The sequence below is a fragment of the Falco cherrug genome, chromosome Z (assembly GCF_023634085.1).
Source record: "Falco cherrug isolate bFalChe1 chromosome Z, bFalChe1.pri, whole genome shotgun sequence".
Lineage (NCBI taxonomy): Eukaryota > Metazoa > Chordata > Aves > Falconiformes > Falconidae > Falco > Falco cherrug.
This window is the reverse complement of record NC_073720.1, coordinates 13,259,523-13,273,853: the sequence shown is the minus strand read 5'-3', so window position 1 is coordinate 13,273,853 and position 14,331 is coordinate 13,259,523. Positions and strand designations below refer to the sequence as shown.

Here is a 14,331-nt window from a genome sequence, read left to right as displayed (position 1 = left end):
CCACTGCCTCCCAAGAACACAATAGCTCTGAAAGTGAGAAGGCACATCAAAAAAATTTTTGTAGTCATACTTCTATGCCACACCTCAAATGCTGTGTTCAGTTTTGGGTCCCTCACTACAAGAAAGACATTGAGGTGCTGGAGCAGGTCCAAAGAAGGGCAGTGAATCTGGTGAAGGCTCTCGTTACAAGGATCACCTGAAGGAACTGGGGTCGTTTAGTCTGTAGAAAAGGAGGCTCAGGGGAGGACCTTATTGCTCTCTGGAGCTGCCTGAAAGGAGGTTGTAGTGAGGGGGGTGTTGGTCTCTTTTCTCAAGTAACAAGTAATAGGACAACAAGAAATGGCCTTAAGCTGTGCTAGGACAGGTTTAGATTGGATATTAGGAAAAATTTCTTCACTGAAAGGGTTGTCAAGCACTGGAACAAGTTTTGCTTTTCAACTCAAGCACCTGCTTGTTTGAACAGTGGGAAACTGCAGAGGTTACCAACCACACCATGGCAGGACACACTTAAGAGTATCAATTACCAAAGATATAATTACAAAACAAACCAAAGAAGTTATATTGAATTCAAGCCTTTTTACAGTTGAAGGTTCACATTTGACATCCTTGGCGTCTCAAGATTCACAGAAGCAGTCCTATATATATGCTGCTGACTTAATTTCGCTGGGAAGCAAAAATGAAGGAAAAGCTTCTGAAAACAGTTTATATCCTGCTGATGCATAGCATGCCAACATCTGCAAGCCTGAAGATACAGGCACAGTACAAGCAGACATACTGTTTCCTCACAGATCCCACCAATCAGCATGATATTGAGAGCTGTTTTCTAGTGGGAGTAATGTAAAAAAAAACTTCAAGACAAAACACTTCCAATTACTATTAAATTCTGTGTGAAAATGTGACATATCCATCAGCATGCCCCAAACTAAAAAAGCCAGTGCTCCCAGAATATTTTCCAGTATCTTTTAAAGGCGATGTTAATTTTTAACATCATGCATAGCTGTGTTCAGGGGATTTTCTGCTGGAATCTAAAGGGAATGTCCAAACAATGTAGCCACACCAACTACTGTATTTAAGAATTCACATTTTGAACAACTGCTTCACTGAAAGGTCAGCCTGCAAACCAGGGATACTGGAAGTAAGGGGCAGAAATGAAACATACTTCTGGCACGTAGCATGTGAACTGCAATGCTGTGTTTCTGAAAGCTGTAGCTTCTTTGCAGCCTTCTTGAAAACTCAAGAAAAAGACCTACAGACAAGATCTGGCAACAGGCAGAGAATTAATCCGAACAAGACAGCTCCTGGAACAGAGTCCTCTATCAACTACAGCAACTACCTCACTTCCTACAGGGAGTCCTTCTTCCACACTGGCTGCTGCTGATTGCAAATGGCAGACAAGCAGTACTTTAGCTTTGAACCATCCTCTGCAAATATAAAAATATCCTGTGTGCTCATCCTTATGCTTACTACTACCATAAATAAACTGAAGAGTTAACACTGCCAAGAGCATAAAAAGCACTGCTGCTTGGCTGTTCTCTAGTCCTTCAGAATCAAAGCTTCATGTACTTGGTGACCAATGCAAAGTTGTGTAAACATTCTTCTTCAGAAGAATAGGTTTCTCAGGCTCTGGAAAAATGGTTGGGGGAGGGACACAAAAGGAATCTGACAAATTCCAACACCTCTAATTTAGCTGGCACAACATACCAGTGAATACTGAAGTGCGTTCAGATACATTTGTGTAGACACACAATACAATCAAAGTCACTTAAATATTAGGAAGGCTGTGAAGAATGCACTTGGCTCACATTTGACAACATTCGTAAGAACAATAAATACCTGAATAATAATAACTTGCCTAAACCTGGGACACTGAGGTTTTATGGACAGACCATGTGGGATGGTGCCAAATGCATCATGAATATGCAAGCGCAAAAGAAGTTTTATTTAAGTAAAATCAGACTACAAAGGAAGTAACAGAAAGAAGCAAAACTTAACCCCTTTCAGGCTATGGATCTATGAACACATAATTCCCACCAAGGCAAACAATTCCCATGGCAGTTCTCAACAAGTTGTCACACACAGAGATGCTTTGTTTCATGCATCCAAAAATATTTTCAAGAAAGGCCTGATTAAAAATATTTTTTCTCCCAAATTGATGTGATGAAATAGACATCATCTTAAGCAGTATAGGTGGTGTGAAAGATTAGAGAACATGTATGAAGGATGTAAAGACCTAATGAGAACAAAAATATAGAAGCTATGTGGAGAGTCCCATGAAAAGAGAGGATGATAAATTTTAACTCTCACTCATTTATGCAGTGACCTAAGCCTAATAGCGCTGGGCTGCTACAGCTCCCTCCCCTCCCAATGTCCTTGTACTGCTACCATCCCTCACAGAACCCTGCAGTGAGACCTTTTTTCTTAATCATCTAAAAGCAGTTGTGAGGGGAATGGGGGACGTGGTTAGTTAGCTCCTGGTTTAGTAGACTGAACTGATTTACCAGGAAATCAACCCTGCTCAAGACAGAGGAAATAACTCTAGACTGGGATGAACCTATCACAGTCATATTTAAGTCAGAGTGTTTACAGAGCGCTGGGCAAAACCTTCTCTTTGACAAGTAATTCTAACTGGTTTTAAAGTTAATAGCCCCTGCTTAAAAAAAAAAAAACCAACACAAAAAAACCCACAACCAAAACAAAAACACAAAACAAAAAACCCAACACCAAACCAACAAAGAAAAACAAGAAAAAAAACCACAAAAAAACCCCAAGCAAAACCTGAACACTTTAGTAATAGATACTGAGGGGTCCTATATAGTAAGGAAGGCTCTTGAAACAAAGAAGCCTATAGAAATTCATTTCAGTACAGAATAATTCTTTACAAGCTACATAAAATTTCCTAAAATATTTGAGGCAAAAGCTGAAGGTTTCCAAACACCGGAGTTCTCATCATCTGGAAGCCTTATGCAGTGGTGCATTTTACTTGCATCTTTCACGAATAAACTTCCCTTCATATGAAAGCAAACAACTTACCCTCCCGCTTCCTGGTTGTGCAATGACTTAGGCAAACAAAAACAAACATGTAATGCTTGACTTGGGAGAAAGGGCCACAGTGAGAGTTAGATTCTCATTCAGCCTAAAATCTCGTTACACAGAATCACAGAAGATCTCAGGTTAGAAGGGACCCATAAGCATCACCAAGTCCCTGCTCCTTGCAGGACTGCCTAATACTAAACCAAACATCAGCACATTCCCTACCGTCCTGAGTACCACGTAGAGCCACACTTGACACCACCCCTGGCACTCACTTGAGACGGATTTCTTTTATTGCTGTAAAACATTTCTATTCTTCCTGAGGGGCAGAATGGTCTTTTATTGTTGTTTCCAGACCTTTCAGTGCAGCAGAGGAGCAGCTACCCTTCCCAGTGGTTTTCTCATTGGATCCAGAAATGAAGCAAATCAGTATTCAAGACCCACTTCTGCAGCAGCTGATAAAGATCAATTGGTTGACACTGCTTTTTTCTACTGGGAACGTACACATCTCGTAACTACTCAGCCCTTAACAAGATAAAGTAAAAATTTATGCTGTTTGGGAGGAACACAAAGCTGGAGTAAACAAGCCTTGAGAATAAGAGTGAATACACAGCAACATTTCATCAGATTCAGGGTCAACTGGAGAACAGCTACAAGACCACCACCTCCAAGTCCTGTCAGGACCTAAAATTTCCTGACTAGCAACGTTACACAAATAACATTTTAAAATACACCGAGAGCGTGACGCTTTTTATGAATGCTTGGTGACTGAACAGAGTGGACAGTTGCGTATGACTTTCCTGTGTTAGTTTTAAATAGCAGATTTGTTACAGATAGAAGAAAGCACTTACAACTGTCCTAAACTAGCCCATTCCTTATTCAGGACAAAGGACCACATTTTGGTTATAAAGTCAAGGTAGCAAGGGAATGGAGACTTATTTGATCAATGTCTGACAGACTGAGCACAAGAGTTCAGGTAAAGCCAGTCTCTGCTAAAAAGGTGAGAATGAGCATTTCCAGAAATTATTTAAATGCCGGACAGTCTAACTCAAACAGAAAAAGTCTGTGATTTTTACTAGTTAGGTCACGTAAAACATTTCTTTACAAATAATTTACAAAATCCATCCACATGTAGAGATTAGACTTGTAAAAATAGAGCTAACTGAGCTAATTGAGCCTTCTAAGGTGGTGTTAGTTTTAAGACATGGGTCTGCCATATCCAGGCTCTCTGGACACACATTAACCATTTGTACAGCTACATCCTGCAAAACTAAGCACAATCCTCTTACTGAAAGTTATTTTGACAGCTGGCTTAAAACAACTGGGTGGTCCATGTATCTACGGAAAATACCACAAAAGTAGAGTGGAACATGATAAAATAAGAAAAAATAAATATGAAGTCTTAATTTCAGACAGTAACCTTCCAACTAGGAAATTTTCAGATGTGAAAAAAACCCCAAAACCATAACAGAAAAATTAACAACCAACCAAGGGGTTGTTATCTCTGTTTGGCAAGGTCACGCTCCAGAAGTTTTTCTGGGGTGGAATTAGCAGACTTTCTCCAGGGCCTGTAAGCAGTCCAACAAATTACTTACCAAAATCCAAAGCGAGTAAGGAACATGGCTGAATTACAGATGCTAAGTGAATATTGTATTTGCTGTTTTCTATTACGACTAACATGAAACAAAGTCAAACTTACATACAAGCATATAATACTATTGTTCTCTGCGATTTTAATCTGAGTGCTCTGAAAATATTTTAAGTGCAAGAATGTTTGAAATACACTATGAACCGACATACACTCACTGTCAAGGTTTGAGTGAAAACATCCCTCCTCAAGGCAGATCACTCTTCTTCATTTTCTGATGTACATCAACTCTTTGTTGCCTTTTAAAAAGTCTGATTTGTCTGCCAACAGCTTGATGATTTATAGTTTACCAACCAATATCCTGACACAAACAAACAAGATGGATAAAATAAAGACACAGAACTGCTCGGGGCCTTTGTAATGCCGACTAATATATATATAAACAAGACATTCAAATTTTGCTGCTACCAGATCTGACAGACAAGCGATTTTGCCAGCTATCGCAGTCAGAAAGAGACCCATTGATAACCTGGCTGATCTTCTGCACTGACTTCAGCTTTTACACTTTAGCTTTATATCTAGCTTACAGTGTCTGTTAACCCTCAAAGCCTCAGTTCCCCCTTCAACAACAGCAAAAATAAATACATTAGATAGTATCTGGCTTTTGAATGTTTTCCACCACACGTTGAGTGGCACAAGTGCTAGAGTGCCCGAGACCTGAACTGGAGGAGAAAGGGCTGTGAGTACCACTACAGCAGCACATTCTGTGTGTGAAGGAAGTGCCCACTGTCACTCGGGAAGAAATCCAGTGTGGCCTCCCCTCCCATGTAGCATCATGCCCAGTAATTACAAAATAATACAGTTTACTTTTCTGTGAATGGCTTGAGATTTTATTCCTGTAAAAACAATGATGAGAATAAGTCTTTTAAACACATTTTTGGCAGATCCTGAATCTAATTCAAAGAAATATTATCACCTTCAGATTTAAAGACTGGGGAAGTTCCAGAAACTGGTCCTGAAACTGGAGGTGTTTTCTGCCTTCCTCTGCCAACCCAGATGCGGCTTTCAGCAAAGTAGTAACTAACTGTTCCAGCAAGCTCAGCACATGCCTGGTTCTTGTTCCAGCATGTGTAAGTAGGTACCTACGTGGCTGGTGAGCTGATACAGGGAACACGAGTTGAATACCAACGTTGCCTCCTACTGTTTCATCACACAGTCACAGGTGCATGCACCCTGTCAGTGCAAAGGAAGGAATGAGACATAGAATTTCACCGTAAACCTAAAAACTAAGATTGAACCCTGAGTGCTTCCCTGCGAAAGCCACAGAATATTTATCTTTTCCTGACTGCATTAAGAGATAGTCACTCATCTGAGACAATACACATCTCAGGAACAGCCATTTTATTAAGAAAGAACCATCCAGATGTTTGGCAAATCAGACTGCCTTAAAGGAAAAATCAGACATCTACAGGTACCACTATCAATACTTACTAGTTCTTTAGGGTTTTATTATTTTTTAAAACAAATAAAAGTCATAGCTTTGCACTGCACCCATTTCATCTCCCCTTAAGAGTAAATGTAATAAATGTGATCCTGTCACACAAATGCATGCAGCCACAATACTGCAAAAATCAGCTTAGAAAAAACAGTTACATAAAGTATATTTTGTTTTCAAGCCAGAGCTTGCACCATTACAAATGGACAAAGTTAAGTATTCCCAGCTTTAAGACATTCAGTCAATGAGTTCATACTAGTATCTTCTGGAGTTTAGGCAGGTTAATATTTTAAAAAGTTGACACAGGCAGGCACGGATTTACTAGGAGCTGTGGGAGACTTCCCCCTCTGCCCTCCCTAGCACCAGCCCTGCAAAGAAGGGTGCACTCAGCCTATGTTCTCCTATCTTCTATTTAAATATGAGATGGCATCTGCCCTCCCCCAATACACACAAAAACCTCCGCCAAAAAACCCTATGTGCCCCTTCTGTGTTAGCATATATTCTGGAACAGTTTTGTTTGTTTGTTTGTTTTTAAAAACAACAAAAACAAACAAACAAACAGAAGAAAAAAGAACACCACCCCCAAAATCATCCCACCACCCTCCAAAAAATACTCAAAACAAAAACACCTACCAAAAAAACCTCAAATGCAGTTTTTATATAAAGTTTCAGGCTTTCCCTTATAGCACAAAAAGTCTTGTTTCAATCATACACACCTCAAGGTACAGGACATTAATAAAAGGCAAGCCTGCTCAACCAGCTGTTTTCTTAATAGGAAAGGAGCAATTGCATCATGCAACACAGGAGCTGGCAAGCTACAGACTCCTGACTTTAGCCTTCAAACTAAGCAAAAATACCTACCCTGTTGCTCTTCAGAGAGACTTCTGGGATCCCCAGCAGCTTTATATTTTTCATTCTCAGGTTGTGTTCCAGCAGTTCCATTTTCATACACAGTTTTCTTTGGCAAACACTTACCACATTAACCCTAACTTCCATTTCAAGTCTGAAACATATAGACTTTTTTTTCCATGTACTGTTAATTGTAAACATAAGTGTTCACAATTTAGATTTATCATGTGAAGTTTCCTGCAGAATGTCCATTTTTTAAGTCCCTCAGTAACTAACGTCAGCAAATTGCAACAATGATTCTGCCAGGGGCAAGCTTCAGTGCACTCCTAGATCTTGACAAAAAGTCTGAAGTTTTGAAATACTACTGTTATTTTTTGTGTTGTAGGCTAGTAAAATGGACAAAAGTACAACAAAAAACAAAGTCTCAAAAAGCTTAAAGAGCCTAGAAATGACAGCAGTGTCGCCTGTGCCTCTAAAGCCAAGTTCAGAAGGATGGAGGAAGACAGAGGAGTAAGGAAGATTCCCTCTGCCAGTTTCTTTAAAAACACATCCCACATCTAAAGCCCAAAGGGGTGCACAGTTAGCTTCTCAACATATATGCCACTCTTTAGCATAGGGTGAAATCCCCAAGGACACCATGGATGTGCCCAGATAACTTTCTTCCTGAGCTATGTAAAATCTGCTAGCCATCTTCTGAGCTCTCTTACAAGGCAAGAACAGAGTGCAAAGTTAAAATTAAGACCAACAGTAAGAGCAATGCCTAGTATCTGCCTTGACCTTCATCCTCCCACATGACCCCCTTGCTATCGCTGCTTATGGGCCACCAAATGCTAATAACCACCTCGGTACCTGAAAAGGCATGGAATTAGAGCAAGGAAATCCCAAATCATGTTAGCATAAAAAGAGGCCAGGAAAAAGATGGAAGGCTGAGAACAACTGAGTAAAAGTTAATCTAAGGAAAATATTTTTGTTGCATGAAAATCCAGCAAGGATTAAGAACTGCATATAGTGCTCCAAGAACCACAGAGTATGGGTATCCTTGTGCGACATGAGGGACACCATCAAAAGCATAGCTTGAGGTTATATGCTGTTTTTGAAGTTTCTGTGCCTTTTCCTCTTAAAATACTTCACCTCTTCAGATTTGAAGCAGAGCTATTTGTATTTTTTTATTATTAAACTGTATAAAGTAAACTTCTCTTACTACAGAGGGGAATTGCAAACCAAGTGCAGTAATATGTACTTACGGTGATTAATCTACTAGTAACACATTCTTCAGAGACCTTAGAGGCTAAGATGACCTCTTAACATTTGTTTTTATAGACTCTTTAAACAATTATGGCAATGTATTTTTATTTTGCATTTCAGAATAGATGTAATACTAAATCTATTAGAAGTCCACATTTCTGAAGAGGACTAGGGACTGGAACACAGACGCATGCAGGAAAAGGCAAATTCAGAGTTTTCCTACATTTTGCAGTTAGTACTTCCCTAACACAAAATGCATCTGTAAAGCAGGCAGCAGAAAATGCAGAGTGATATATGTAAGCCCAATAAATAAGCAGCCACCAGCATAGTCTATTGTCTGAGACCTCATTTTGAAGCTAAAAAAATAAACTAACTAGTTGCTGTAATTAAAATCTACACATACAGCTCATTTGGTTGCCTAAGTCTTTGAAAAACATGTAAAACAACCGCAGCCCATTATGTAGATATAAATCAGAAAAACAACTGCAGCCTTAGCCCTGTCCCCTCCAGCCGTAGAAAGCCTGGTTCTGGCCCAACCCATGAGAGACATGCTACCCTTGCGCTCCCCTGCCAGCTCACGTAAAATGAGAGCCAGGAGCAGCCACAGCATTCCTCATGCGTAAGTGGGGCAGTAGAGGTCCTGCCTCCATCAGAGCCGAAATGCAGCTGTTTCAAGCCAGGCATATGAAAACTTCCAGCCATCCTGGTTATGCTCTGATCCAAGCAACTGACAAACTTCTCGAAATATGGCCAGGTCTGGTAAAATCTGGTTATTTGGCAACTCTGTGAATGGAGCTGCTTTACAGGGAATTCCGGCTGCTGCGTGATGCTGCATTACAGGTTTGGCCAATCCTGCCCATGAGCAGGAGCAGAACAGGGGGCTTGCAGGATATCCAAACGTGTACAGGGGCCCTTCGGAAGATGACTTGCCTTTTCTAAAATGACAGTCCTACTAATAGATAATGAAATGCAGCAGTTTATTAGGAACAGCCATCCTATCAGCCTGCATGAACAAAACAAGTATAAAACAGAAGACACAAGATGGGTCCCAGAAATTATAGCTAGAGTTCAGAGGAAACAGTCTATCACCTGCAGGAAGTCCTGTACATGTAAGATGTAAAACCCATTGGGAAGTTTCTTGGTGCTCAAAGTACTTTATGGGAAACAGGGAGTTTGTTCTTTAAATAAGTGGAATTTGTTTGGCTTATAATATAAGAAATCACTAAAGAAAGAAAGTTAAAAGCTTCAGCTTTTCAGAAGGGAAGCTTAAGATCTTTGTAATTGAAATCAAACTAAAGAACGTTAATTTTTGTCTGTTCTGAAGATGGCCTCCAGTTTTTTTAATAATATAAATGTATAAAAATATGACAAATTCTTATTAAATATTACTTTAAAAATGCATATGACAGAACCTGAATGCTGTTGATTTCAAGTCCTGTCAAAAGTATAGTTAAGGCCTAAACACTGGATCATGAAGTCTCCAAGTCTAAATCAGGGGTCATATACTCAAAACCATCCAAAATTATCTAACACATTTTCAGTCAAGAGCCTGGAACAAACCATTAATATGAATTCCACCCCGTGGATCTCATTTAAAAGCCCACGATAAACAATACAATAATGTTTGTATGAAATGTAGATTTTTTCATGTATTGTCAAATTATAAAATCCAAGTTAAGTGCTGCTCCTCTGTTATGGAGGTAAGAGCATTTCCTCTCACTGTACATTAACAATTGACTTATAATGAACATAATGGAAAGTTAATTAGTCCAATTTGGTATCCTGGCAGGGAACAGCTTTGCTCAACCACGCTGTCCTGGTTTCAACCGAGACAGAGTTTATTTTCTTCTTAGTAGCTGGTACACTGTCGTTTGGATTTGGTGTGAGAATAACACTGATCACACACTGATGTTTTCAGTTGTTGCTAAGTAGCGCTTACTCTAAATCAAGCACTTTTCAGTTTTCCATGCTCTGCCAGGGAGCAGGTGTGGAAGAAGCCGGGAGGGAGCACAGCAGAACAGCCGACCCAAACTATTCCACACCACAGAACGTCATGCTCAGTGTATAAACTGGGGGGGAGCTGGCTGGGAGCTGCCGATCGCTGCTCGGGGACTGCCTGGGCATCAGTCAGCGGGTGGTGAGCAACTGCATCGCGCATTGCTTGGGTTTTTCATTCCTTTCTCTCTCCTTTCCATTACAATTGTTGTTGGTTTTGTTGTGGTTATAGTTACGTTTTACTTTATTTCAATTATTAAGTTGTTGTTACACCAACCCACGCGTTTTACCTTTTTCCAGTTCTCCTCCCCATCCCCCCAGCGGGGGTTAAACTATGACACATGCCTGGGCGTTTCATTAACATTTCTAACTGTTAGTCTAAAGTAGAAAGCCATTTTTCAAGAAACTTAGTATCGACATCTTTATTTAATTATATTCATAACAATGAAGCACGAGAGAGGGGGAGCAAAAAAGAACAATCAGGATTTGAATGTGAAAAGAACTTCAGGAGAGTTCTGGAGAGATAAAAGCTTTTACACCCCAAATCTCCCATGGAAACAAACTTTACAGGAAATTTTGAATAAGAACCAGATTTCAGCCATCTGTTGGCTAGAGATAAAACACAGTTGAAGATTACTGTAGTCTTCCTTATTTTGTCCATGCTCTGAAACCTAGACATTTTTGTGACCGTCTGGACCATCACAAATTAAATATTGTGATAAAAGTAAATTAAAAAATATTCTGTCAGGGATCATATCAGGCCACTGGAACAACAACAAACTCCATTCATTCCTGGAGAGGTGACAATCCTCAGGCACTAGAGACCCTTCTTGCAGCACCTGCCCTGGTACAATTTTCAAAAGATCCTTTCAAAAGGTAGTATGCTCTTCTACTGAAGTGTGTAGGCAATTCTAAGATATGACACAGACTCTACAAAAGAAATCTTCTAGAACATCATGTTAGACTGAGTACCTTTGACACATGCACAAGAAAATAGAGACTGTCTGAATTTCAAAGGTCTCCTAGAGGATTTATAGCAATTCGTAATCAAGTAAGGGAGGATAACACAATTCTTCATTTCATAGGCACTGGGCTCAATGACTTCTCCGATTTTGAAGATCAGCTGTCTAAACCATTTTCTGTGGGTTTTTTTCTTCATCTAAAAGAGTATTAACAACTGCAGTAAGTCTGTATTCTTCCAGCAGCTTCCTTTAAGATAAATATTATTACACACAAGGAAAGACTCTCTCAAAGGTAATTAAAACCTGATTTACTTTTTGAACAGTGATGTCCTTCATGCCACCTACCCCACCTCCTTATTCTATAGGATCCAAAAGAAAGAAAAGAAAAATGAATACTATGTACATGATAAATATAAAGGATTTGGGGTTGGAATATGCTCCAAAAATTTATTTTTCATTCAGCAGCCAAAGCATGAACATTCTGGTTCAAACAAAAATTTCTACTAACTGCTATTGACAATAGTTTTGTAAGAGTCCTTAAAGAGTAAATTTGTGGAGGTTTCTAAAGCTTTTTTGTACCATTGTCAGACTCACTTTATTGAACAGCTGATTCAATTGTAGTTAAAAAAAATTACAGACACCTATTGTTTCATTTAACAGCCATAAGCATTTAATTCTAGTTCAGTACCTTGCAGAAACATGCAAACATGGCAGTGATGGACTGGCACACAGACAAAATAACTTTAGGACAAGGAAGTGCTGCCATTTATACACTGAATCCTTTCAAAAATTCTTTCCCTGTGCCCCCAACTTCAATAATAGCAGCTGCTTCTTTAAATAACAGCCCACTTGCTCTTGTGGAAAGTGCAGTACATGAAAGGATCCTATCCTCTCCTGAAAAGGCTTTCTTTGAAAATCCCTTTTTTGTTAGTTTAAGTAAGATCTAAATGATCAAATTCCAAACTGGAAAGCACTGTTTTGTTGTTTAAGGAACCTGGGGAAAAAAAACCCAAAATAAAACAAACAAAAAAACCTATCTGGCAGAATAAGACTACAATGGCAGAGTCAGATTTCCAGATAGGTTCTGTTACAAGTGTGCTTGGCAATAGTCTGTGCTGTGTAAGTGGGGACAACAATGGGGTTGTGTCAACTTATGCCAGAGGTGGATTTGCTCCATGGCCTTAAAATTGATTGTTTATAGAAAGGACTAAGTCAGAGGTAGGGCGGTAGTGTGGAAAGTCAGGCAAGTCTTAAAAAACTCATTTCATTACTCTGGCAATATTTTTTAATAACTTTTTTACAGAAGTACTGCTAGAGAGTTGAAGCTCCTGGTAAAAATCTGCAAATATTACCCGTAAGAAATTTACTGGTACCTAGACCTCATTAATTTAAGCATCTCTATTTTACTGCATGTCAGCAAGCTACAAAGAAAAGAACTGATAGGATGAAGCAAAGTAGGACACAGGTGAAACATAGATGGTTACGTCCAAGACTGAACGAGAGCTGAAGCGCATTGTAGCAGGACTCAGGAGAATGATGCATACAGTACTCAACAAGACCAGTAGAGAAAATGCTGGGTTCTGGTCTCTGTTTCTCTCAGTTCAAGCATTTTATATTAAGAAGCTATTTCATTATAAAGCAAAAACTTAGAGGCATCCCTTCTAAGCATGAAAAATCTGAGTCCTTTCCACCTTCTGTTTAAAATAATGTACTATTACTGGACTTCAAATAAAGATCTGGGCAGTATCAGTAATTTTGTTTGTAGGGTTATTAACAAAAAGAATGAAAAGGAAAAGATCTGAAAAAAAACATATCACACCTTAAGGGAACAGACAATGACAGACCTAACAAACCTGTATTGCAACATGTAATTGTTTCTCTTTTTTTGCTTTCAAGCACATTCCAAAGTTTTTAATCACATTATGCACATTGTTATATAATTGAATCCACCACGTTCTTCTGGTTAGTCACCTTCAGCCAAATTAGCAAACAAATACATCAATAAATACTCCCAGGGATCAATAGACCACTCATCTAAAGAGCTCCCTTCCTACATAACACTGCAGACCACTTTCTAAAACGTAACCAATGAAATCTGAGCACCATCATGGCCAGCTGTCCCCAAAAGACCTCTCTGGATTGCAATTTCCCAGCACTAGAGTCTCAGATGAGGTAGCTGACAAACTAGCACCATGCTTCTGTGGGACACTAACAGACCTCAGGGCTGGGCTGCAGCATGGTCTATGCCTCTAAGCACAGCTTCCGAGATAGGTCAGAACAGTTATGTTAGGCACCCAGAATCACTGTGCAGGAATGAAGTCCTGGCATCACACTGCACGCACACAAGAAAAATGTCTACTTATATAGAAGTGGTGGTTGTACTTCATTTCTCACACATTAAAAAAAAAAGAAGACTCCGAAGTGGGAAAAACACAAACAAGACACTGCCCATCATTAATAAGCCATACTGGAGATCTGAGTCATGCTAAGTCTTTGGTAGCTATGCCTCTCCAGATCAGTGTCATTGTTTCCACCTGTCAGTCTCTATCTTTCAAAATTGAGACAGATACAATAACCCGAGCACCTTTGCTAAGTATCCCAAAGCACTGAAAACAGAATGAAAGTTGATACACTGTATTCTGTACTACAGCAATAGTAGTTTTCATCATTCTCTCTCAAGCTTTCTTTTAAACCAGTACACAGCAATAACTAAAAAAAAGTAAACAATAATTAAGTGAGCATATGGAACAAGCAGAAGCAGAGATCTCCATAGCACTGAAACATTTGTTCCAAGCTGTGCTGGTTTTGGCTAGGGTAGAGCTAATTTTCTTCATAGTAGCTGGTATGGGGCTGTGTTCAGGATTTGTGCTGACAACAGTGTTGGCAACACAGGGATGTTTTAGTTCCTGCTAAGCAGTGCTTACACAGAGTCAAGGCTTTTTCTGCCTCTCGTATCACTCTACCAGCGAGCAGTCTGGGGGCACACAAGAAGCTTGGAGAGGACACAGCAGGGACAGCTGACCCCAACTGACCACAAAGATATTCCAGACCATATGACCTCATGCTCAGCATATAAAGCTGGGGGGAAAAGAACAAAGGGGGGACTCTGAACCTCTAGTATTTGTCTTCCCAAGTAACCATTACGCATGATGGAGCCCTGCTTTCCT

At 39.6% G+C, this 14,331-nt stretch overlaps 1 protein-coding gene across 9 annotated transcripts in view; it reads right to left on the bottom strand.

Moving 5' to 3' along the window:
- Positions 1 to 14,331, bottom strand: part of RAI14 (retinoic acid induced 14) — an 87,314-nt gene that overhangs the window by 19,721 nt on the left and 53,262 nt on the right. The gene's annotated exons all lie outside the window — the stretch shown is intronic.